Raw genomic sequence first — 27312 nt, forward strand, 5'->3', positions numbered from 1 at the left:
ACCTAACTCCTCAAAATACAATTGTCTTCCGCATTTCCACTACAGTCACCCTGTTTCAGCAGTTCTGGACTTCCCACCCACCCATACCAATACAACAAAGCATAGACAGCTGCTACAGATATATGGATGGTATTGCACTCTTGCCTCTAGTTCATCCAGCTCTCCATTCACAAAGAGGTTTGCTTTCCATGTTTATTTTTCTTCACGTTATATATATATATATATATATATATGCTTTCGTAGATTTTCACGGGTACAGGAATGCAGGTTTTGGTGTCTTCGGGTGTCTTCCCGTGTAAGAGTCGGGGTGTCTGTGCGACGTTTCGACGAGGTCTCACTCGTCATCTTCAGGCTGGTGCTTTCGGCTTCTTGTTACTGGAACAGAGCAGAGTCTGGTGTTTGAGTTCCTATAAATACTGTTGAGGGGTGTGGTGTATAGCCTCCAACGTTCTGGGCAGAGAGGAAGTTCCTAGATTAGTGTGCCTTTTCTTCTTTTGTTCCTTAATTACTTGAGGGATATCTTGGGTGATTTCATGAGTGATATTCTGAATACCACTGGGTGGGTCATTAAGTGTAGATTAGTTGCTAAAGCTTTCGTGTCTTGACCTCTTGAGCTTGTGAAGAGTTTTTCTGAGAAGATGGCTGTGCTGCATTTAGTTGTGCTCTGGCTTGGCTTCGTGTATAGGGGCGAGCTGTGGTTTTGTGCCTTGTGCCAGCCAGATCTGTGTAGGGATTGCAGGGGGGTGCAGCATCCCCTGCCTATAGTGCAGCATCCCCTGCCTATAGTGGCACCTCCGGATGCTGCACCCCCCTGCAATCCCTACACAGATCTGGCTGGCACAAGGCACAAAACCACAGCTCGCCCCTATACACGAAGCCAAGCCAGAGCACAACTAAATGCAGCACAGCCATCTTCTCAGAAAAACTCTTCACAAGCTCAAGAGGTCAAGACACGAAAGCTTTAGCAACTAATCTACACTTAATGACCCACCCAGTGGTATTCAGAATATCACTCATGAAATCACCCAAGATATCCCTCAAGTAATTAAGGAACAAAAGAAGAAAAGACACACTAATCTAGGAACTTCCTCTCTGCCCAGAACGTTGGAGGCTATACACCACACCCCTCAACAGTATTTATAGGAACTCAAACACCAGACTCTGCTCTGTTCCAGTAACAAGAAGCCGAAAGCACCAGCCTGAAGATGACGAGTGAGACCTCGTCGAAACGTCGCACAGACACCCCGACTCTTACACGGGAAGACACCCGAAGACACCAAAACCTGCATATATATATATATATATATATATATATATATATATATATATTCTTACTGTTTGATATGTACCAAGAATATAACATCTAGTGTAACAGACAGAACAGAGCAATATACAGATATTATTTCAGATTCATCAGAGGAAATGTATTCTTAATCAGATTTTTCAACCTCTGCCTTAATAATCAAAATGAATATGGGTATTTGCATTTTTCCACTATTCAGTAATTGAGGGATGTAAACACAGGAGCAGTCAATGACAACATTCCTAGAGTGTACATGTTAGAACATGGGGAGGGATGTCTGTCCAGCAAGCAGGTAAACTTCCTGGGGACGGACTTCCTCCGCATGTGACCAGAGGTGGGTGTGGCCTCACCTGTGCAGGTAAATGATAAAAGAACAGGGCAGGCAACCATATCTCTCTCTCTCATCTTCATCTTCTGAAGGAGCAACATGCCCTCTTGGCTCTCAGCCAAGAGAGGACAGTACTATTTTCCTACAAGATAGATTCTGAGTGTATTTTACCTTTTTTAAGCTGTATGCCTTCTGGGATCATATTGTGAACAGAACGTGAGTAAACTCTTTTATACTTTTATAAAGACTGTGTCGTGTCTTGTATTTTAAGAGGGAACAAAAGGGGAAATTGCCAGAGTAATTATTATAGAGGTTCTAGCGAACCTGTGCACACGTTACCGTTGCGAACTTAAAGGGGAATGTTTATAAACTCTGCTGATATTTTGGGAACTTGTTAGCACAAGTTGGATAAGGATATAATTAGTCAATATATCCTCTCCTGCACCCCAGAACATTCCCACAGTAATCATAAATGATTTCATACTTATTTTAATTTCTATCCTGTCCCATACAGGTGACTATGTTCTAACTCTTTATGCCACATATTTATATCTACATCTAGGTACCTGCCCACATTTATTTACACATCTCCACATACACACACATATTTGAATATGCAACTGCCTTCTACATTTATATACAGTGGTACCTCGGGTTACATACGCTTCAGGTTATGGACTCCGCTAACCCAGAAATAGTACCTCAGGTGAAGAACTTTGCTTCAGGATGAGAACAGAAATTGTGCTCCAGCAGTGCGGTGGCAGCAGGAGGCTCCATTAGCTAAAGTGGTGCTTCAGGTTAAGAACAGTTTCAGATTAAGAACAGACCTCCAGAATGAATTAAGTACTTAACCCAAGGTACCACTGTACTGCTTTCCCTCCAGGAAGTTCACAGCAGTACACTTAGTGTTCATTTACTGACACAACAGCCCTTTGAGGTAGATTTGGCTAAAAGGTTATGCCCTGCTCAAAACCAGCCAGCTTCCTAGCTGAGTTGAGAATTGAACCCGTCTTCTAGCCATGAAAGATACTCTAAGAAACCTTCTCATCTGTCAAGCTCCTTTCTAAAAAAAACCTAAAAAACAACCATTGAGCTCATTTGATTTATTGAAACCTGCTAGTATTGTTTGATTTTACATTGTGCCAAGCGGAAGCTGGTCACTGTACAAATATCTTTCTCACATCTAGCCAGCCCACACTCCTTCAAGGGATGTGGAACAGTGGAAACTTCATTACTTAGATAATGCTAAGTAACCCTGGAATGGATCTACCTTTTATCTGATGTTCTGGGGTACGAAGAGCTGCTCTAAGCAATGGTAGTTCTGACCAGTGAGGCAGAGCCAGAGAAGCATTGACTACAAGGAAAGGAACTCTTTATTTCCGACAGGTCTTCTTCAATTGGAGGTGTCACAGTTTTCACAACCTCCAAGGCCACGTGCATCTTGGACGGCTTCCCTTCATTTAAACCCCTCTGTAAGTTAACGACTAATCAGAAATATCCATTTTGAAGTTCTCTTGTAAATCCAAGGTCGGATTTCTTTCCAAGGTTTTAATGAACAGCACCAGAAAAGGTGCAGGAGAACAGTTCATCTTTTCTTTTCCAAAGCCCAGGCTAATCACACTGAAGAGCAAAACCTTTTTAATGGCTGCGACCAGAGACTCATTAAACGAGAGGACTATATGATGAACAAACTGTGAGCTGTGTGTGGTTCTTGGCTGCAGTCCACACTCTATTGAAAAGGAACATATATATTCCTTACTTTAACATTTGAGTCTTTGGCTCATCTACTTTCCTGAATGGCAAACTCTTTGTTTCCTTAACTTCTGAGTTTTAGAAAAGGGAGGAAAAACTTTCTCCAGAGGACCGAGCATCCTTTTGTCTGAAGCAGAATTTTAATAAATACGTACAATGTATAATTGATGCTTCCATGAGAGTCTTCAAGGAATTTAAAACAGTCTTGGATTTAATAGCAACCAACAGAATTGAGACAGAGTGAAACTATTGCAGCTGAGCACAGAGAAAAGGAGGTTTTAAATTGATGCTGTGTATTATTCATTTTGACAACTGCAAACTCGCAGGAAAGATAGCAGAGAGTCAGGAAGCATCAGCTACACAGGGTAATCCTAATTTATTACTAATACAAAAACTGATCTGAAGTTAAGCACATATTGCCCAGCCAAAAAGGAAAGGGAGGGGGAGAGAAGGAGCACAGCAGAGCAGTCTCCATGTAGCAGCGTTGAAGGGACACTGCTAAACACTTTGGGTGCAGCATAAATTTGCACAAAATTTGCATGGGCTAATTTATACATATAGCCTCTGTGAAATGAACATGGTGATTGGCTGGAGTTTTACTAGCACTGTGCTTGTGGTGCCCTCACTGCAGTGCCCTAAACAATGGTAAAAAATTAAGTTTAAAAAGGGGAAAGAGATCTGGAGCCCATCGTGAAGCAATTTGGGCTTCCTGGACCACCTACTATACTTGAAGGAATGCATCTCCCTGTGTTAAGATCTTTCAAGAGACCCTTTCCAACATAGCACCTCTACCAGGAACGGTGCTGTCAGAGCTGCTACCAGGTCCCAGCTCACATAGGACCACGCCACACAGCGTCCACTTTAAAAGAGTCTTTATTGAGTTACAGGTTTCATTTCCGAACTGCAGCGTGCAGCTCTACACCTTCTGCTCTAGGTCGGCGAAGACCCGTCTGAGTCCCCGCCTCTTGCACACCAGCTTAATACCCTAGCCTTGCTCCACCTCCTTCGCCTCTCCCTACGTCTCTGGGTCCTTCTGCCCCCCTGGGCCTCCTCCCTTCTACTCTCCTCTGACGCTGACCCCCCTGATCCTTCTGCCTCCTTGCGGCGGGCTTTAGGACCTGGCTCACTCTCCGGGCTGCTTACTGCTCCAGCTTCCGCTGCATTTGAACTTGGCGCGCGCGCCCAACTCTCTACTTTCCTCTTAACCGTTGCCTCGCTCTCTGAGGAGGGCGTGACCACCCCTGACTCGTGCCCTCCCTCCTGCTGACAGCCTCCGGAACCCGATGCCTGGCTACCTTCCTCCCTGCTGCTCTCAGTCTTGAGCGTGGGTCCCGACTTCCAGCTGCTGCCGCCCTCAGTTATGAGCGTGGGTCCCGACTTCCAGCTGCTGCTCTCTGAATCTCCTCGGTTCCCTTCCTCCTGGGGTGTCCCCCCGGATCCCCCCCTTGCTCTGCTCACTGGGGCTCCCTTTTGGGAGTCCTCTGACTCACTGCTTAGGCTTGGAGATCTCGGGTCGTCATCATCACTCATTCTCCCTTCGGCTTCCTCCCCCTCGCTCTCTGTTTCCACCCTTCTCTGCGTCTCTGCTTCTGAACCCCTGACATCCATCCCCCCCTCGAAGCCCCCCCTTCCCCCCTCCCCGCTGTCAGGTGTGGGTGCTGGGCGCTCCATCATCATGGGAGGGAATGCTGGATACAGGTCGCTCCCCTTGGGTGGCCGCCAACTGAAGACCTCCGAGTCTTCCCCCTCGCGGTCGTCGACGTTGACTTGTTGCTCTTCCATCTCTGTACCGCCGTGCTCGAACCCGAGGTCCTCCCCGAACACGTCCATGTCAGTCTCTGCGTCGGTCGCTCGACCTGGCATCTCCAGCCACGTCCTGCGCCATTGCTCCTCTGGTCGATCGTCCCACCAATACGAGTTGCCTGATGCCGAACCTGCCGGTGAACCTTCTGGGGAACGGGTGCTCCGTGCGGGTTCCCCTTCTGAGTCGAATCCATGGAACGTGCTGGAAGAAAGTGTGGGTGTGAACAACCAGTCGTCGAAGAAGCTCGCTGGCATGGGTTTGTGTGGGAAGAGGGCATGAAACTCGTCCTTGAGCAGGGGTTCCTCCAAAGCGTAGTCTGGTACCCAGCTATTGGCGCTGGCCCGGGTGCCCTCTCTGGCTAAGAGGTATTCGACTCCCTCTTCCCCCCATCTGGAGTCCAAAATCTCCGTGACCTCGTTGATGCGGTCCTGGTGCTTCACCTCCCGCGTCTCCGTCCGTTCCCGGAGCGGACTTGGCGCCGTCCCTGGCTCCTGGAACCTGTGAGGTGCCTTGTAGGGAGTGAGCACCGACCTGTGGAACACCGGATGCATTCTGGAACCCTCCGGCAGCGCCAGTCGGAAGGCTACCGGGTTGATCTGCGCTTCGACTTGGTACGGACCGATCTGCTTGTGCCCCAACTTCTTCTTGGCAAGCGACCTGGTCGGCACTGCGTGGGCTGCCAACCAGACCCAGTCTCCCACTTGGATCACTTCGCCAACCCGCCTGTGCTTGTCAGCTTGCACCTTGTAGGCGTGCTTAGCTAGCTCCAGCTGCCGTCTGAGTTGATCGTGGACCGCCTGCAGCTCTGACGCGAACGCGTCCGCCGTCTGTGGTTCTCCCTCCCCCACTCTCTCCAGTCCCGGGAAGGTTCTGGGATTCCTCCCATTGTTGGCAAAGAACGGCGTCACTCCTGTGGACACGTGCTTCGTGTTGTTGTAAGCGAACTCGGCTAGCGGCAGGTAATCCACCCACGTCGCAGGCTGTTGATTGGCATAGCATCTCAGGTACTGCTGCATGATGGCATTGACCCTCTCTGCTTGCCCGTTGGTCTGCGGGTGTCTTGCTGATGCCAGATTGACCTTGACATTTAGAAAACCCATCAGCTTCTGCCAGAAAGACGAGATGAACTGGCGTCCGCGGTCGGACAGGATAGACCGTGGCAGGCCATGCACTTTGAACACGTGATCTATGAACAGTTTGGCGGTTTGTTCCGCCGTGGCCACCTTCGCACACGGAATGAAATGTGCCATCTTGGTGAACAAGTCCACCACCACTAGCACAGCTGTCTTGCCTCTCGAGCTGGGTAAATCCGTCACAAAGTCCAGGGCCACCCTCTCCCACGGTTCAAACGGTGTTTGCAGCGGTTCTAACAGTCCCGCCGGTGGTCTGTGTACCGGCTTGGCCCTCTGGCAGGTGTCGCACCTCGCGACGTAGTCCGCGACCTCTCCTCTAAGCCTGGGCCACCAGAAGTCTCTCGCGACTAATTCCATCGTTTTCTCTGTGCCAAAGTGACCGGCCGTGGGTGCGTCGTGCAACTGTTGCAGTACCTTGGCGCGAAGGTCGTCTCCTGGTACATAGACAGCCCCTTTGCGTAGGAGCAAGCCGTCCCGCACCTGGAACTCGTCCGTGGTAGCCGTGCCTCTGAGCAGTTCCGCCATCTTGTCTTGCGCGAATGAGTCGTCCCGCAATGCACGTCGCACCGCATCCAGGTCTACTGTAGCTGAGGCACACGCCCACGCCGTCGGTGCGAAGATGTGCATGGCCGCCGCTGGCGTCACCTCTTCTAGGTATTGCGGTTTTCGGGACAGTGCATCCGCCATGATGTTGGTGTCGCCTGGGACGTACTCTATTCGGAAATTGAAGTCAGCAAAGAACTCCGCCCAACGTATCTGCCTCTGGTTCAGGAACTGAGCCGTGCGCCAGTGCTCCAGATTCTTGTGGTCCGTGCAGACCTGCACCGTGTGCTTGGCGCCGATTAGGAAGTGCCTCCACGCCTTGAAAGCTGCATGAATGGCCAGCAACTCCCTGTCCCAGATGGTGTAGTTCTGCTCCGACTTGCTGAGCTTTCTGGAGTAGAACGCTCCCGGCCGCCACACCCCCTGCGGGTCTCGCTGCAGCAGGACAGCTCCCACGGCTCTGTCTGACGCGTCTGTCTCTACCCTCAACGGTTTACTGGGGTCGATATGCAGCAGTTGCTTCTCCGATGCGAAGAGATGCTTGAGCGCTTGAAAGGACTGTTCCGCCTGCTCCGTCCAGATGAATTTCTTTTTTTTGGAGCTGAGCGTGTCCGTAATTGCTGCCGTCTGCATCGCGAACCCCTTGATAAACTTGCGATAGAAGTTGGCGAAGCCGACAAACCGCTGGACCTCCTTCCGGTTGCGCGGGCTTTTCCAATCCAATACCGCACGAACCTTGGTGCTGTCCATGGCTATCCCCTTGTCCGACAACTTGTATCCCAGGAAATCCACCTCCGTCGTGTCGAACTGGCACTTCTCCAGCTTGGCGTACAGTCTATGTTGTTTCAACCTGCTGAGCACCTCCCTCACGTCTCGGTCGTGAGCTTGCTGCGAGTCAGAGAAAATCAGGATGTCATCCAGGAAGCAGACGCATGTCTTGTAGAGGAGTCCCTCCAACACGTGATGCATAAAAGCTTGAAAACAGTGAGAGCCATTTTGTAATCCAAAGGGCATAACTCTGTATTCGTAGGTGCCCAGCGGTGTGAACATGGCCGTCTTCCACTCATCGCCCTCCCGCATGCGGATGAGATTGTACGCCCCTCGCAGGTCCAACTTGGTGAACACGCGTCCCTTGCGCACCGTCGCGAGGAGGTCGTCAATCCTGGGCATGGGGTAATCAGACGGTTTGGTCATCTGGTTCAAAAGGCGGTAGTCCACAACTAGTCTTTTTTGGGGCGTGTCTTTCTTTTTCACGAAGAAAACGGGACTGCCCCCCACTGCCTTGGACTCTCTGATGAAGCCACGCTCCAGATTATGCTCGATGAACTGTTTGAGTTCCTGCATTTCATCTTCAGACATGGAGTATAGCCGCCCCTTCGGCAGCGTCGCCCCCGGTAGGAGGTCAATCTTGCAGTCATATGGCCGGTGAGGGGGTAGCTTGTCCGCCTCCTTCTCGCAGAAGACCTCCAAAAAGCTCGCGTATTTGTGGGGGACCGCTTGCAACGTTCCCAACTGCAGTTGTGATTCCTCCTCCTCTCCCTCCCGTCGGGGCAGGATGCAGTGTTCTGCGCAATAAGAGGAGCCGAAGATCAGTTGTCTCTGGTACCAAGCCAGTGTCGGACTGTGCCTGTCCAGCCAACTCATGCCCAAGACAATGGGCGTGTCCGACAGTTGGGTGACATTAAAACTGATGACTTCCCTGTGGTTGCCAAGGCGCATCACCATCGGTGGCGTCTGCTTCACCACCTGCCCCCCTAGCAACTCTCTGCCATCCACTGTGACGACTTGCAGGGGCAGAGTGGCAGGCAATAGCTGTATAGCGTGCTGCTCCACAAAGCTCTGCGCTATAAAGTCTGCGTTGCTTCCAGAATCCACAGAAAGCGGCACTTCGATAGTGACGCCGTCGGGTAGCTGGAGAGATGCTGTGAGCTGCACTACTGGTTTGGGTGGGAGGGGATCCGTGGGTTGCAAGATTGCTGGGGACTGCTTCACAGATGCGTCTGGCTGGGCCCCAGTGCCTCCGTCTCCAGCCAGACATCGTCGTTTCCCTGCTGTGGTTCTCCTTGCTGCGTTGCTGCAGTCACCATTGCTGAGGCTGCAGTGTGCTTGTGGAGCCTCCGGGGACACTCCTTCGCCAAATGGCCTGGATCCTCGCAGATGTAACACTTCCTGTTCCCTCTAGGAGGCTTCGCTTTCACTGCTGCCGGTGCTAGGGCTCTGGCTGCTGACTGAGCCCTTGCACCTCCAACCTCCATCGGTTCCCCTCCCCCTCCTGGCGGAGATGTGGATTGCGCACGCGCTGCTTCCCTCGGAACGAAAGAGAAACTTCTCGCTGCTTCGCGCCCTCCACGCCCTTCATCTCTGCACCATGGACGTTCTTCCAGCCTCACCCCCACAGTCAGCGCCCTTTGGACCACCTCCTGCGTGCTTCGGGGCCTCTCCCCCCTTGCAATTTCATCCTTAACCGCAGAACTTAGACCCTCCCAGAAGAGGTCTCTGACAGGGGGCGAATCCCGATCCCATTCTAAAGCACTGACCAGCGCAAAAAATCGGGCGTGATACTGCCGGACGCTCGCCCTCCCTTGTTTTAGTCCATGAATCTCCCGTCTGGCAAGATCCACATCAATAGTAGACAAAAAACACGCATCCATCGCTTTGATAAAGGCATCTGCATTCTGAAGCGCCGGATCTTTATCCCTCCACAAATTGCGCAGCCAGGCTTTGGCATCCCCATGCAAATGGGACAATATGAACCCCACCTTCTCTTCCTCATCTCTAAAGTCTTTTGCCAGCAGTTGCAGTGCGCACATTACGTCTGCTCTAAAATTAGGGTACTGTTGCAAAGTCCCATCGAAGTGAGCCACAAGCCCTCCTGCTCTCCGTGCCAATCCCACGCCCTCCGGTCTGGGTCCCGGTTGCCCTTGCTTAACAAGCATTTCAAACCTGGCGTGTAGGTCTCTGTAGGCGGCTGTAGTCTCCTCCTCCCGTTTCCTGGAAGCCAATACCTCTGAGGACAACTGGTTCACTGCCTCTTGCAGCGCGGAGATCCTCTGTTCTTCCGTCATCTTGCTAACCTTTGTGAGCTCGCTTACAGACACCCCTCTTCCTCCCCTAGCGGCTTCTGCTCCCGCTGCGAGGTTTCAGGTTTCTGAAGCTTTGATGAGACGGGTCTTACTGTCAGAGCTGCTACCAGGTCCCAGCTCACATAGGACCACGCCACACAGCGTCCACTTTAAAAGAGTCTTTATTGAGTTACAGGTTTCATTTCCGAACTGCAGCGTGCAGCTCTACACCTTCTGCTCTAGGTCGGCGAAGACCCGTCTGAGTCCCCGCCTCTTGCACACCAGCTTAATACCCTAGCCTTGCTCCACCTCCTTCGCCTCTCCCTACGTCTCTGGGTCCTTCTGCCCCCCTGGGCCTCCTCCCTTCTACTCTCCTCTGACGCTGACCCCCCTGATCCTTCTGCCTCCTTGCGGCGGGCTTTAGGACCTGGCTCACTCTCCGGGCTGCTTACTGCTCCAGCTTCCGCTGCATTTGAACTTGGCGCGCGCGCCCAACTCTCTACTTTCCTCTTAACCGTTGCCTCGCTCTCTGAGGAGGGCGTGACCACCCCTGACTCGTGCCCTCCCTCCTGCTGACAGCCTCCGGAACCCGATGCCTGGCTACCTTCCTCCCTGCTGCTCTCAGTCTTGAGCGTGGGTCCCGACTTCCAGCTGCTGCCGCCCTCAGTTATGAGCGTGGGTCCCGACTTCCAGCTGCTGCTCTCTGAATCTCCTCGGTTCCCTTCCTCCTGGGGTGTCCCCCCGGATCCCCCCCTTGCTCTGCTCACTGGGGCTCCCTTTTGGGAGTCCTCTGACTCACTGCTTAGGCTTGGAGATCTCGGGTCGTCATCATCACTCATTCTCCCTTCGGCTTCCTCCCCCTCGCTCTCTGTTTCCACCCTTCTCTGCGTCTCTGCTTCTGAACCCCTGACAGGTGCATTCAACAGTGATACATGAAAGCACCTTCTCTGTGATGGCTCCTCACTTACGAAATGCCCTCCCCTCCGAAATATGATTGGCACATACCTTACTTTCCTTTTGGGAACCAACTTAAAATGGGATGTTGATAACTGGTTGATGCCCAGGATGGAACCAGCATAATAGCATGAAGAAGTGTTTTAATATGAGTGGTATTTTTAATGCTGTATTTTATCTGTTCTGTTTAGCTGTGTTTTTTATCTTACGTTTGATATTGTAGCTTGCCCTGGGCTTGATAACGACAAAAAGCGAGTTAGAAATTTCACAAACAACTTTTTAAAAATTCAGTTAACTTACTAGAGAAATGCATTTGCTTTGGGGGTAGGAGTTGTGTGCCATACCCAAATTTCATCAGCCAGCCACTCCTCATGGCCTGTCAATATGAGATTCCAATATGAAATTTTCCAGAGGCAGTCCAAACAAAGTTCTAAAAGGGCATGAAGTATGGGTCCTATAATGAGTGTATTTAAATATGTGTTTTGTTCATGTAGCCCTAGAACTTGGTACTACAGGAGGTTTTTTAAAATTAAACTTTATTAAATCTCAAGAACATACAGTAATTACCAAATAACTCTCTCTCTCTCTCTGTGTGTGTGTGTGTGTGTGTGTGTGACATGGAGAAGCTATTATATTCATCAATGTTTGTGATGCTTTGGGCTATAACTCCCATCATGGCTAAACCAGCTGGGGCTGATGGGAATTGTATTCCAAAATGCAGCAAATTGGCAAAGGTTGATCCAGCTCTGCTATCTACTTACACTGACAGGGGCTCTCCGAAGTCTCCGGGTGAGATTTTTTCAGAGAGAACATTTAACTTCACGACAAACAGAAATTCAAGAGTTGATGGGGATAGATGAATCGGTCGATTTCAGTTTCCTGTCAGGTTCTCGTTTTCCCCCATACATCAATTCATTTCTCCACATTTCCACATGGGGGGGAAAAACCTCACGAAAATTCATTAGCATTTTGGTGCAAATTTCTCCCAAGAGGCACATCTTTGGATACAGTTTTACTTCATAAACATGTTTTTACAAAGCAATTTTGCATACCGCTGCACGTTTTTGTATGTTACGTTCGCAAAGATGTGCATGTTTGTGAAAACTTTAGTATACACGTTTTTGCAAAACATGACACCGCTGGAAAACATGACCGCAAAAATTCAGAGAGACGCCAGTTTCAAAGGATAGTTGTGTTCCAGTCTGCTTATTGTGCCAGCAAATCCACGTCAACAGATGATGCCCTTCCTACCTTCAACACGACTGTTAGAAAGCTGGAAACAAAAGAGACCACCCTCTACCCTACAGCGTTTAAGGGGAAAGTGCAGTCAGGGTGGGCCGAGATGGATGTGCAAAACATCAAAGTCGCTGTCCCCCACCTCCCCAAGCCACTTTAGAGGTAGAATCGTTCCCTCACTGTGAAAACATCCCTTGGAATATTGCCTCTAGTCGAGAACTTTAATGATCAGAACAGAATGTAGGTGTGTATTTGCGGACTTCTTTTGTGCCTCATCCTTTAACTTCAAAGGGCACAGAGAAACACAGTCAAAGCATCTGCAAACATTAGCAGCCAGCTTTTAGCAGGCACCAGATTACATCCATATAAGCATGTGCCTTTAATTTTATCTGGGGGAAATGTTCTGGCAAAGGGCTGTATTAAGTAAAGACAGTCAGCAGCTGGCCTGAATTGTGTTCCACTCAGTCTCCTTGACCTTGCGATTCACTGAGATACCACTAAGGGGAGCCCTCTTTGCAGTAAACTTGGAAGCCCTTGACTGCGTTGATCAAAAGCTTGGCCATAAAGATAATGTGACATTTTGATTTCCCCCAAATTGTGTTTAATCAGAAGGCAACCAGAGATAAGCAGTTTAAAATGAAATCTGAATCACAATTCCGAGTTTCCACATTTTAATACCTTTTGATTAGGCGGAAGGAGAAATGTAAATGGGTCTGAATATCAAAAGCTTAGACGGGCTTAAATAAAAACTAAAAAAATAAATCTGGTTAAAGCTGGAGGTTTGAAAGTAAAATACTGTGTTACAGGGGGAAACTGCCAAACGAATCATCCTGTTAACTTAACCTCTTTTTATTTCACATTTCGAAAAAAGTAAAACCATAGTTGTTGTAAGATAGGCACATAGGGAGAATTTCACCCATAACAAAATCTGTTGCTTTTCATTTAACGCAAGACACGTGAGTTTGTGAACTTGCAAACAGAACATTTGTGTAATTGATAGCTGGGTAAATAACAATGCAAGCCTCATTAACGGTTATTCCTTTTTTTGGATCTCTTGTTAGTGTAAACTTGGAAATATGAATTTATAAATGTTGAAAATACTTTGGTAATTAATAGCCCTGGGTAAATAAAAAAGATAAGCCTCATTACAAATAGGATTAATTCAGGGTATAAGTTATTATAGTCTGGGACCCATAATTAACCCCTTTCTTGCACTGTAGATACTTGATTTATTGCTGAAGTTGTTCTCTCTGCGGCTCTAGAATGGTACACTGGACATATTCCAAACTATGAAAGTTTAACACAGTGGAATAGGCATTATATAAATTTTAGTGACCTGAATGTACACAAGGGATGGTGCTTAGGGAGTATAGAGCAGAAGCAATATACAGCAAAGCACATATTGCAGTAAATAATACACTTATGAGCTCAGGCTGTATTCCTGGGCACATAGCTAGGCAACTTAAATCTCACTGAAGTAGATGGGATTTTTGCAGCCTCACGGTTTCAAAATGTGGGTTCTCACAATGGCTACAGCTCCCCAGGGTATCAAGAAAAATCTCTCCCTCAAGAGCAAGGAGGAAGCTCAAGAACGGAGGGGCTAGGTGAGCTCCTAGGAACCCAACCTAGGAGAATTCACATGAAAATGTGACTTGGCCACACTGCATTGTCCCTGAAAATGCTTGCCACATGACAATAAAGGCAGGCCACAGCCTCGGGGCAACACTGCAACCATGATGCTCCATTCTTGTTCAGATTCATGTGGATCGTGAGAGTCCTCACACGAAGACCAGGAAAGAAATGGTTCCCCAGTACAATGCTCCACATTTGTTGTTGTTGTTTAGTTGTTTAGTCGTGTCCGACTCTTCGTGACCCCATGGGCCAGAGCATGCCAGGCACTCCTGTCTTCCACTGCCTCCCGCAGTTTGGTCAAACTCATGCTGGTAGTTTCGAGAACACTATCCAACCATCTCGTCCTCTGTCGTCCCCTTCTCCTTGTGCCCTCCATCTTTCCCAACATCAGGGTCTTTTCCAGGGAGTCTTCTCTTCTCATGAGGTGGCCAAAGTATTGGAGCCTCAGCTACACGATCTGTCCTTCCAGTGAGCGCTCAGGGCTGATTTCCTTAAGAATGGATAGAGTAGCACCTTAGAGACCAACTAAGTTTGTTATTGGTATGAGCTTTCGTGTGCACGCTCATACCAATAACAAACTTAGTTGGTCTGTAAGGTGCTACTGGAAGATATACTCAGTGACCAAGGGTGGATCCTTATGTAGCCACGCAAAAGAGGGTGATGTTAGCAGACTCAAGGTTTGCAAGAATTCTAAACTTAAGGGAGGAAATGCTAAAGTGAGAGGGGCCACAAAAGCCGAGTGTGTTGAATGGGCAGGGGTGCTGCGTGACCAGGGTCAAGGGAAAACGGAATGGAGTTGTGTGTAGAAGAGCACGCCTGCCTGTTCAGCACCTTGATCAGGAGCACTTGGCAGTGCAACCTTTTATTGCAACTCCTACTTGTAAATGTTCTGTACACAGACTGATGGTGCATTAATAGCAATTAATAATTCACAACACTATCTGAATGCCCTCCCAGAAATGAAAAAAGGAAACAGAGATTCAGGTTGTTTGGTGTGTGGCTTCCTTTAAAAATAAAAATCGAAGGCTGCTTTTATCTGTTCTTGCAGAATCTGCAAATGTTCGCGAGAGGGGATGATGATCTTGTTCATTATTCTAAGCACTGAGGTGCTACATACACAGAGAGAGAGAGTGCAGGTTTGTTCCATAAAACGTACAGTTGCTTTAAACTAAAGCCACCTTTAAAATGAACTGTGTTTTATTGATGAGTAGGTTAAGTAAATGGGCGATTTGTCTTTTAGTCACCATCTGGTCAGGAAGCAGTAAGCCTTCCTATTTTTATTCTTGCATTCCTCCGTTCAAGATGAGACTACTTAAGGAAGAGTATACATAGCATGTGTTCGTAAGCCTGTTGGAACCTCAGGGCAATGTTAGTGCAGAATGTACGCACGCAGACACAAACAGGCCCTACCCCAGTGTGAAACCTCCCTCCTCTCCCATCTTAGTACTGCTACAACTGGAGCGCCCAGGCCCAATCAGCTATTTTGCCAGGAGTTGCAGGCCTAGGTATATGGTGGTTGCTGGGTAGTCACAGAGTACAATCTCTTTCCCTCAACTATTTTTAGGCCAAGGTTGAGGAGTGCAGTCCCTCCAAGTGTCGCTATTTTCCAGGGACAGTCCCGGGTTTACAGAAGCCATCCCAGTTTCTGATTTGATCCTAGAATGTCCTGCTTTTCCTTAGGATGTCCCTGGTTTCATCAGAGAAATGTTGGAGGCAGTGCCGGATTTACGCATAAACTAAACAAGCTATAGCTTAGGGCCCCACTCTCTTGGGGGCCGCAAAAAACCGGAAAAAAACCTGGTTGTACATTTCAAAATATAAGATACAAAACAAATAAAATAAAATCTACATACAGCGACAGTGTTTTGTATGGACCTGTTAGGTCCCTGAATGACCATATAGCATATATTCAACACAAAAAACAGTGACAATTTGTTGTTGACAAAGGACAGCGGGACATATAAAGGGCCCCATTACCTTCAGTAGCTTAGGGCCTCATCGAACCTAAATCCAGCCTTGGTTGGAGGGTATGGAGTTATACAACCCAGCCCCCGAACCAAGGAAATAAGTGACTATACAACCTTTAGAAGACTTCTGAAGGCAGCCCTGTTTAGGGTATTTGCATGCCATTCATACAAATAAATCCGCAATCGCAAAATAAATTAGAATCATAGATATATAGAATCCTAGAGTTGGAAGAGACCCCTGGGGTCATCTAGCCCAACCCCCTGCAATGCAGGAATTTCAGCTCAAGCATCCATGACAGATGGCCATCCAACCTCTGCTTAAAAGTCTCCAAGGAAGGAGACTCTCCAAGGAAGTAGAGTCTACAATCTTCCGAGGGAGACCGTTCCACTGTCGAACAGCTCTTACTGTCAGAAGGCTTTTTTCGTATGTTTAGTCAGAATCTCCTTTCTTTTTTAATATATATATATATATATATATATATATTATTCAGGATATTCTTGTTTTACAGAAGTGTAGTGCCTCGTTGTTGTTTTTTCCCATGTAACATTTTTACAAATCCATTTCATTTGTTAAGGCATTAGGGGGAGAAGAAAAGAAAAAAGAAGGGGGCGGAGAGAGGGAAGATGGGTAGTGGTGGGGTCGGGTGGCGGTGTTTCTATTATGTTTAATGTATGTAGAGTTTGGTGTCAGCGTTGCTTGTGTTGTTCACTTGTGTTCCTTTGGTGGTGAGAGAGGTTGGGGTTGGCCTAGGGTGTGATTGTTTGCTTGTGGTGGGAGTGTCCCAAAACCCAACTATTCTGGACAACAGCCATACAAGAAATGTGTAAAATAACTAAGCAAGTAATAGACATCACCCCAGAATTGGCCCTACTAAACATCTTCCAAGACAACAATGCCCATTTACACCACAAAGAACTCATAACCCACCTGCTCTCAGCAGCCAGAAACACCATAACCAGACACTGGAGAGACCTGTCAGGAGTAAGCATGGACCAATGGTACCAAATAGTATGGGAAACAGCCCTACTAGAAAAATTAACTAATAAACTGAAACTGACACGGGGACAAACAGAAGAAGACGCCTTCACCCCGGTATGGCTCCCCTTTATCACATACACAGCCCAACAGGACAGTGACAATAATCCACCAACAGCATACAAATCAATATGGCTAACCTGATCCAAAACACCCACCCACCTCACCCACACAAAGATCACCACAGAATCTCCTTTCTTGTAACTTGAAGCCATTGGTTTGAGTCCTACCCTCCAGAGCAGGAGAAAACAAACTTGCTCCCTCTTCCATGTGACAGCCCTTGAAAGGTTAGAAGATGACTATCATATCTCCTCTTTTCCAAGCTAAACATACCCAGTTCCTTCAAGCACTCCTCGTAATTATAATTAGGCTACTAAAATGTTGCTAAAATGGCACACATTTTAAACCAAAGCACTTTCCGAAATTGCGGCAATTTCGAAACCATTTTAGACAGCAGAATGGATGACCTCAATTACAGCGTTTAAAATTTTGCTTCCTTTCCCAGCTGATCTAAAAACAATTCGTTTTGGAGGGAGACGCTGACCTTGTAACTGCCCTGGAACCAGTTTTGATGAAGGGCAGTCTAAAAGGTTTTAAACCAGCCTTTACCCAACTGGTACCTTCCACATAATTCAGCTGTCATCATTTTGGTCATGTGGGCTGGGGTTATGGGAGTTGTAGTTCAAAACATCTGGAGAGCACGATGTTGGGGAAGACTGATTTAAACAAACACATACATATTTATATACATACATACATACATACATACATACATACAATGAATGCTTACCATCTAATGCTGACAAACATAATATAGCAGTCTACATCCCCTAGGGCAGTCTTTCTCAAACTCGGCCTCCAGATGTTTTGAGACTACAATTCCCATCATCCTTGTCCACTGATTCTGCTAGCTAGGGATCATGGGAGTTGTAGGCCATAAACATCTGGAGGACCGAGTTTGAGGAAGCCTGCCCTTTGTTGTTGTTGTTGTTTAGTTGTTTTGTCATGTCTGACTCCTTAGGGAACCAGAATTTCATCAGGGAGAAAGCCAGTAATGGCAGAGAAACACCCAAGAAAGGCATTGTAAATTACTCTAGCATGCTTTTACTAACAGCAAGGTCAACTGTGAAATACCAGCTTATGTCAACTATCAAATGTTATCAGATATCTACTGTCAGATAATGGATACTGAAGTCAAATATGTTTGGGTGGCCCAATACCTATATCAGACAGTGGGAGCATATTTGGCAAATATGTGAGCATTCACAGAACATCTGGAAAACACTCGACATCAAAAGCAGCAAAAGAGAATTTTGAAGAGGAAATTCATTTCAGCTCCTCCTGCCACAAATGTGCCATCTGCAGACAGGATGTGGTCTGCTGTGATTGTTGTCCTTGCATTTTAGATACTCTAATAAGCTTTTAATATTTTTGTCCGAATTGCTCTGGACAGCATATGAAAGCAGAGGACAGAAAGAGTAAGATCATGGTTGCTTTCATCAGTTTTTCAGAAAAACGATGGGTTCTGTGTTGAAGTAAGGGTACTGAAATCGCTGCTAAGAAGCTCAAATGACTGACACCCTTCTTTGGAAATAAAACCAATGTCCAGATTTTAACACAAAAAAACTTTACTTGCAGAAGCTTATGGATGAATTAAAACATAATATTTACAGTCTCATGCTTATCCAAGCATGGCCTTACACTCTCTTCTTCTAACTTTCAAACAGCTGTATTTTCCTCTCTTTCCAGAGCTCAGTTCTCAGTCTGAGAACATTTGAAGTCCTTCTTGATTCCAGCAAATGTTTTAAACCTTTGCCTATATAGACCATCCAAATGGCGATTTACATGTACAGCCAGCCCCACCACCCAGCAAAATAGAGTAATCCAGATGACATCACTTTCAAGAGTGGCAGTGTAGCACCTTGGTCCTGGCAGAAGTGTCCCGTGAGGCAAAACCTGTGCAGCATTCTGATACATTGCATGAAGAGGTGAAGGTGAAAGCATATAGGCAGGCTAGGTACTAGCACTGGTAGAAAGCTGAACTGTATGCACCATCACTGAGTCTAGAACTCGCACCAGTTTCTGGTCTGGTGGCCCCAGCAGTTCAGAAGGGCCCCTCAATTGCCTTATCTGGCTGTTCTATCACTTATTGCCCTCCTCATGAGGTCTCCAGACTGCCATTTTAATGACATAACCTCCAATATTTCTCTGATGAAAATAGGGACGTCCTAAGAAAAGTGGGACATTCTGGGATCAGATCAGAAATGATGGTGTTCTCTTCCTGCAAGAAATAAGTTCTTGATTCCATTATACATGGGTGGTGTTTGGTTGTAGTGGTTTTTTTTTGTGTGTGTGTGTGTGTGTGTGTGGTTTTTTTGTGTTTTTTGTTGTTGTTGTTTTTTGGTTTTTTTAAAATCCTTTTAATATTGTCATGGAATTGGCGATTGACATGATACTTCAAATCACGCCAGATTTGTGTTAAAGATCTCCTTCTTAATGTCTTTATACTATATCCCTGCAGAGCAGTTACCATATATCATGCAAACGTTCCCCATTTAATATTATCTGCGTACTGCAGATTGGCACGAGACCATACTACAGTTTAAAAGAAGAATTGTGGAATTGCATTTGCGAGGTCGGGCAGAGCTTTTAGGTTAATGGATTGTGTTTCTTTTCCCCTGTCCCACAAACTCCCTCCGATTTCTCCCCCCCCCCCACTACTCACGTTCTCTAATTGCTTCCTTGCTCTCAACATCAAATGCCTTCCTAATTTGAAATAAGAACACAAGACTTGTCTTGCTGCATCAGACCAGCCCATGCATCTAGTCCAGAAAGTTTTCCCAGGATATCAACTTTCCCCAGCCTGATGCCCTCCGGGTTATCACTGGACTGCAACTCCCATAATTGTTTATCAGTGGCCATGCTGGGGATGATGGGAGTTGTATTGCAACAATATCTGGAGTGCCACAAATTGGGGAAGGGGGAGTTCTGTGTTTCTGGAGTCTTACAGATGGGGATGACCATCTCAAGTGGTCACCAGCATTCACACTCAGAGGTATAGAGAGTCTCTGTATAAAATGCTGTCAGGAGCTGGACTGAGGAGGAATGGTGGGAACCGCCCTCCCCCTTCTCCTGAACCTTCCCCAAAACAGGAGGACAGTATAGATTTAGAACAGTGGTTTGCAGAAGGGCATAGTTCAGAGGCTGCAGAGGGCAGAAGCTGGGAAATATTGGAAGAGGAACAGCAAGAAGAAGAAGAAGCACCAGGGGAGAGACAGCTGACAGATTCAGTGTCCTCGGAAAGCATTCCTGACCTCCCCTCCCCCAAGACCAGGTGGGCAATGAGAGTGGCAGAACAGAGAGCTCAGAGGCAGAAAGCTCAGATTAGCTGATGCAGGGGTGATGTTGAATAGGGTAGACATAGGGGTTGGGACTTGGAGCAATGCCATTATTTAGGGAAGGCTCCATTCCTTGCCACTCTCTGTGAATTAGTGAATAAATTGCTTGGTAAGAACTTTTATCATTTCTCTGATTCTTGGCTGCCACCGTGGGAGGGATTTCATTCCCCGAAGCTGACAGATGCTTCAGCTTACTGAACATGGCTAATAATCATTGATACCTCTATCTTCCATGACACCTCTATCTTCCCTCTAACCCAGCACCCTTAACAAACTACAATGCCCAAGGGGACACACCATTTTCTGGTTTGCCTCAGGCAGCAAAGTGTCTTGGGCAGGCCCTGAGTGAGATAGTGTGAGAGTTGTGGCTGAGTGCGGCATTGCTTCTGTCCCAGATTTAAGAGTTTGTTAGAATGCACTGGATTCGAACAGGAGACGTGAAATCTTCTGTCAAAGCAGCTCAAGCCAGAATATTGAAAGGAACTGATTGCCAGCAAGTAAAAGCGGAAATAAACTCCAATTCCCATCTGCCCCAGTCAGCATGATCCATGACCAGGGATGATAGGAATTGTAGTCCGGGAAAATTCGGAGGGACACCAGGTTTCTTCTCTCTTTTTTTGTATATAATTTTTATTAAAATTTCTGTTTTACAATTTAAAATACTCATTTTTACATCCGTAAGATATCAATGACTTCCCTTCTTCTCTTTCCATGGTTCATTTTACATATCATAAATCGCTGCATATTTTACAAAAACTAAATCATTCAGTATTCCATTATTGCATCCACCAAAGCTTATTTACACTGTTGAATTTATCTTAATGCTGGCAGCGTTTTTAGCTGTACACAATTATTTCCCATATATTCAATAAACGTTTTCCAATCTTCTCTAAACGTATGTTCTTCTTGTTCTCTTATTCTATATGTTAAGTCTGCAAGCTGCGCATATTCTGTCAACTTAAGTTGCCATTCTTCTTTGGATAGGACCTCGCTCGTTTTTCATTTTGCGACTAACAAAATACGGGCTGCAGTTGTAGCATAAATAAATAACCTTTTTTGACACCTGGGAATTTCAGTCTGAATTATCCCCAACAGAAAGGAATTTTGTTTTTTTTGGGGGGGGAAGTACTTTTAAACATGTTTTTCAATTCATTATAGATCATTTTCCAATACTCTTTTACCCTTTTACAAGTCCACCACATGTGAAAGAACATTCCCTCCACCTCTTTGCATCTGCAGCACTTATCAAATTCAGTCTTATACAGCTTAGCAAGCCTACTTGGAGTTAAATACCATCTGTAAATCATTTTCAAGTACAGGTTTCTCCACCCCTTATAATGAACTGTCTTTCTGTTAGGAATTAGATGGAACACACATAGCTGAGTCCTCCAAAAATAAGAGGGCTAGAAACCTGAAATATTCAGTCCCCTGGCTCAACTCTTTCTATTTAGGACTCAGCTAGATTGGTAAATAAAAAGCGTTGTATATCCATTATTACGCTGTGGCACCAAATGGCGCTGTGGAAGTTCCGCTTTTGCCAATGCAATTTCTCATAACAAAGTTTAAAACACGTTTAACTGAAATGCTTCTTTGATGTGTCTAAAAAAACCCCCTAAGTGCCGCATATTGATGATCTTCACTAACCACATTCTTGTTGCGTAATTATGGGTCACATAAGTGCTTTAAGGACTAAGGCACATACTTGAGAATCAGGAAGTAGCCGGCTGTTTTGGTAGAGGTGATCAGGAAGTTGGAAGTGCTTGCTTTGACTGTGACTGCTTCCATTTTTCAGTTAGAATAATTCTCTCCGCAATATTGGTGCAGCACAGCACGTTTCCCCTGCCGAATTAATTAGCTACAGACAAATCTGCAATGCTAATGTTGTGTGCTATAAGGACACAGTTGGCAACTAATTCTTAACAGAAAGGAAAGTAATTCTTGGGTGGGGTTTCACAGATAGTGTCTATCTGTACTACCTCACTGCTGCTAGCTACCTTATTTTACTTGTCATGTTAGTTTTCAAAATAGTTTGATTGTTTTATGGTATAGTATCTGCTACTGTTGGAAGCTGCCCCATGCCTGAGATTGGACGAAGCGGGGAATATAAAGCTATTCAATAAATAAATAAAACGTAAGTGTTTGTATAGGATTACAGCCTACGAATGTTTAAAAGACAGCTGCCAAGAGGTACTTATTACACAGAACAGATTCATTTCTGGCCAACAGTATCCCATCAAATGTTAATGCATTGTTTAAAGACAGTTGATATTGTGCTTTTTCTTCTTTCGCCAATAAATATTCCTCAGCGTTGCTAACTTGGGTTGTGAACACTACATGCAGCGCTGAGCATGTCTCCGGCAGCCAGAGGACAACATCTAAACAAATTCAAGAATTCAAACTCAATGGAAACGTAGATGATGAGGGGGAATTTGTATTTTGCCAGTACAAATATTGTGAGATTAGGCACTGTTTCACTGGATAGCCATCCGAGACAAAAAAGTGTGCAGGAGATTTCGAAGATCAACAAAAGGAACCTGAGCAAATTAATAATCCTCTCCTTCAGAAAATTAAACTTCACTCTGCTAAATTAGTTGACCTTCAACGTTTGCCCCGAGGGACTGGTGCAAGATTGGAGAGCTTATCTGAAGAAACGGAGAACAAAACTAGTCTGAAGCAAGATGGCTAGTGGACTGGATAGTTCCGGGGATGTTTATTTAGACCTCTTTAATGAGAGCACAATGAACAGTGGAGCTAAAGTCAGCTCTTAACGCTGTGTACTAGCTTTGTTTTGTTTTGCCACGGGCAAGGCAGTGTCTCGGATAAGGACTATGGATTTAAATCGGTGCGAAAGGGAAGGCTAAAGAGCAACGCAAGCCGTGCTGCATTGACTTAAAATGCAGCAAAGTTGTTCTTTCTTTTTCATTTCAGACAGAAGATTGTTTGCAATGAAACACGGTATTACCAAAGAAACAGCAGGGTAGATACAGGATTGCTATGGGTTAATGGTGTGTGTACACCACTTCCCAAACCAGCCCTGAGAGTGCAATGGATCCAGAGTAAACAATGTGTACACAGCCTTAGAAAACCTCCTGCATTGACTCAGGGAACCTTTGCTTTACACGGACTTACAGACTTTTGTTTTTAAATAAAGTTGGTATAAAAATTGCCCGGTAAAATCTGAGGTCTGTCTCTCTTTATCCTTAACAAATATTCCAGCACGCTGCTCCAAACTGTACCCACTAACCTGATCCTAAGCATGAGTAACCAGAAATATGTCACACTAAGTTTGCAACTCTGTGACAGCTTACTTCAGGGTAAGCCTCCTAAATTTTTCTGATTGAACGCATCTCCCTCTGAAGCTGCTATTTGCTCTGTTGTAATGTACTACAGGCCCATGGGCTGAATCTGCAGCTATTTGTAAAAGAAGAAAAGAAAAGAAAAAGAATGAGATGTAATATGCAATTTGGCCCCACGTGTCTTTAGGACTGCATCATGGCCTTGAACATTTTGCTATGGTGCAAATTTAATTTCAAATTTGTTTGCTTCCAATGAAGGCTGCAACCCTAAGCAATTTTATTCTACTTGTTACCTGGAAATATCACCCAGGTGATCTTAGAATCATAGAATCATAGAGTTGAGAGACCACAAGGGCCATCGAGTCCAACCCCCTGCCAAGCAGGAAACACCATCAGAGCACTCCTGACATATGGTTGTCAAGCCTCTGCTTAAAGACCTCCAAAGAAGGAGACTCCACCACACTCCTTGGGAGCAAATTCCACTGTCGAACAGCTCTTACTGTCAGGAAGTTCTTCCTAATGTTTAGGTGGAATCTTCTTGATTTGATGTCACCCTATGGTGGCCACTTAGGCTGCAAAACAAGGCCAAAGTGTCTTTGCATAAAATTTGCATATGGTCCATACATATGGTACCAATTTGGAGTTATCATGTAAATGGAAATACAATGTATTACAGCATGCGGGGAGGATGATGCAACTAGGTGACCTGTCTGCCTGCTCCTTCTGCTCTCTGGCTGAACTTCCAGACACCTTCCAGGCCCCTGCTGCTCTCCCTCTTAGGGTTCTTGAATTTAGCATCCTGCCAGATAGGGGACTCCTTCAAGTAGAGGTCTCTGCAAAGTAGGACACATGCCTCCCATTGGGAGGGGGGAATTGCTCTGGAAGAGAAATGTAAACATTGGCATACTCTAAAAGCCCATGTCAGTTTCCCCAAGCAGCTCTTAAGGCTCTGGGTATCATATTTCATTTACATGGAGCTGCTGAAAGTTTTATGGATGGGGGGGGGGCAGGAGGCAAGAATATAATGCCCCTAGGGTGCTTGGAAAATGCTATGTGTGAACACATCTCCATGAGATGTGTTGCGGGCATTAACTCCCCATCTTGTAACGAATAACAGGCCTCAAGTGCTTGCCACAAATGGGAAGCTTCATCATTTCATAAATCCTTCACTAGCTTATGTAAATGTGGTTCTCTGGCTTTTGCTGAATGTGCAATAGCGGCCCGTTGTTTTCTAAATAAGAAGCTGCTTCCCCGTCATTTGCTCAGCCTTTAGCAATTATATCAAAGGCAACACATAGGACTAGTAGCCTGCAAGTAATAAAGACAACAGTGGGTTGCAGTCAACGAAGTTTCACTGAGAGCAGAACCGTTGCAATGCATGGACCTAACTGAGTCTTGTTTGTTAATTTTGGAGGGTCTACTCCAAGTCAGACTTAGCTGAATGTCGCCCATGGACAATGTAGGAATATAAGCCATGTTCCTTGTTCCTCCACTGTGTACAGTAGTACCTTGGGTTAAGAACTTAATTCGTTCTGGAGGTCTGTCCTTAACCTGAATCTGTTCTTAACCTGAGGTACCACTTTAGCTAATGGGGCCTCCCGCTGTTCTCACCCTGAAGCAAAGTTCTTAACCCGAGGTACTATTTCTACTATTTCTGGGTTAGCGGAGTCTGTAACCTGAAGCGTCTGTAACCTGAAGCGTCTGTAACCTGAAGCGTCTGTAACCCGAGGTACCACTGTATTGTTATTAGCCCTTGAAAGTGCTCCAAGGATGTCTGTGTGCACAGAAAAGCCTTTTGCATTTTTTAGTCAACATCAGAGTCATGACTAAGGACAAGGCTACCCAACATTGTGCAAGGGGGGTTTTCCAGACCCTCCAGGTGCCCCTATTTTCAAGGGAAAGTCCTGGATTTACAAAAGCCATCCTGGCTTCTGATTTGATCCTGGCATATACCGCTTTTCCTTAGTATGTCCCTGTTTTCATCAGAGAAGTGCTGGAGGGTATGGTATGACAGGCTTATTGGGACTGCTTCTGCTGCCCAGCATAGAGTGCTTCTTTCTCTTTTAAATTGCTTTTAATTTTTTTTTATACCCTCTTAATTTTTTTTTTTACCGTTTTAACCATTTTTAATTGGGTTGTAAGGGCACTTGGCGGGATGTGCCTGGGGGGAGAGGAGCGGGAGAGAGCAGGGGGAGGTCCAATTACAGTGGTTCTGGGTAGGGGGAGGTATGGCGTGGGAGGTGGGGCAGGCTGGGTAAGGGGCACACGGCACAAGCAGTTAGTGACTGTGCAGTGTGCCAGCCTCTCCTCCAACCGGGGAATTGTGGTTGGCCTATCAGCCAGCCCTCGGGTCTGCGACTGCTGCTGTTGAATGCCACGTCAGCCCAGAATAAAAACTCCCTCATCCATGATCTAATTATGGATGAGGAGGCTGATCTGGCGCGTATCACTGAAACCTGGGTGGGTGAACAGGGTGGAATTGGGCAATTGGGACAGGGAAGATGTTGAAAGCTAATGTCAAAACCGAAAGAAGAATGTCAACAACTCCTTGAACTCAAACACCATCTCAAACCCAACACCAGAAGCTGATATTAGCTATCAGTTGACATCTGGCAACTTATTCTCTGGTGCCAACCTTGATTCCGAAGGAGGCATAATCCAATATGTCTAGTTACACTTTGTGGCCTCTTCCCTTTGCTCCCAACTGCCATGAGAAATGTGGGAAGAATTGTATTCATTATTCACACTGATAACACGAGAGCTTCCAAAGGCATTGTTTGCGAAATTTCTGAATCAATATGTCAAGTAGCCCTGTTTTGTGTCATGTTATGTGGTGTTATGTCCTAATCTGACATGATAAGATTACACGATGCATTTGATCTTGAGGCAAGAATTCCTTTGAAATGTTTGGCATAACTTAACAACCCATCAGGTCTTGTTTTTATTTTATTATGGACACGTAGGTCAAAATCTGTAAGCAATTTAATGGCCATACATCTCGAACCTTGTCAACCTAGTCCTCCCAGCAAGAGTGTTACAGGAAGTGCTCTCAGTGGTTTAGTTCTTCCAGATGCTGAGCATTCACCATTGGTTTCAGAGGGCTGCCTGGGCTGGTCAGCATCCTGGAGCTTTAAACCTGAACTAGCTTCTGCTTTTTTTTACTCTCTCAAAAACAGGTATAACATCTTTGTTTCTTGTACACATGTGCAAGATGAAGCAGAACTTTCGGATGATCTATCATTGAAATCTGAGGCGGACCTATGAAACACAACAGGAAAACAGCTCCAGATGTTCCCCAGCTCTCATTGATTCTTTTATCTGAAAGCGCTGGCCTCCGTTCTCCAGAGAGAAAGAAAATTCAGTTTGCTCATTAGCACTTCGTATGTTTTAGGGATGGGCTAACTGTCAATTTTGGCTTCTCTCCATTTCTCATTTTTCAAGCCTGCATTTCAGTTCCCTACATTTCTATATCAGTTTGCAAAAACATTGATTATATTAAAAAGTCCTCATGAAAATTCTTCAGCCTTTTAGTGCAAAATTCTATGAATATACACATTTTTGCAAAAGAGTGTTCTCTAATAGAGTGCCTTTTTGTACGTTATTTTCACTAATGTATGCATTTTTATGCAAGCTTTACCTTGGTATATGCACTTGGCTGGGGAAAAGCACTACAAAATTCAAAGACGTGCAAATTTCGAAAGATGGCTGTGTTTCAATTTGTATGTTCCTTTGGAAAGTGTGCATTAGGTAGGTTCATGTTTAAATGTGAATAGTTTTGATTCCCGCCCCCCTTCTTTGTGTGTGAGGGGGGGGGAGGGAAGGAGGGAGCTAGGATGGGGAGAAATTCACACACACACACACACACACA

General features: G+C 46.0%; 1 long non-coding RNA gene across 1 annotated transcript; it reads left to right on the forward strand.

The window, feature by feature from the left end:
- Positions 1-1708: 1708 nt before the first annotated feature.
- Positions 1709-26962, forward strand: LOC309525263. The gene is made up of 2 exons (XR_014216123.1): positions 1709-1847; positions 26621-26962. It is a non-coding gene; the product is annotated as an uncharacterized lncRNA (long non-coding RNA).
- The last annotated feature ends 350 nt before the right edge of the window (positions 26963-27312 follow it).

Source organism: Podarcis vaucheri, assembly GCF_965113315.1.
Source record: "Podarcis vaucheri genome assembly, chromosome: 1".
Lineage (NCBI taxonomy): Eukaryota > Metazoa > Chordata > Lepidosauria > Squamata > Lacertidae > Podarcis > Podarcis vaucheri.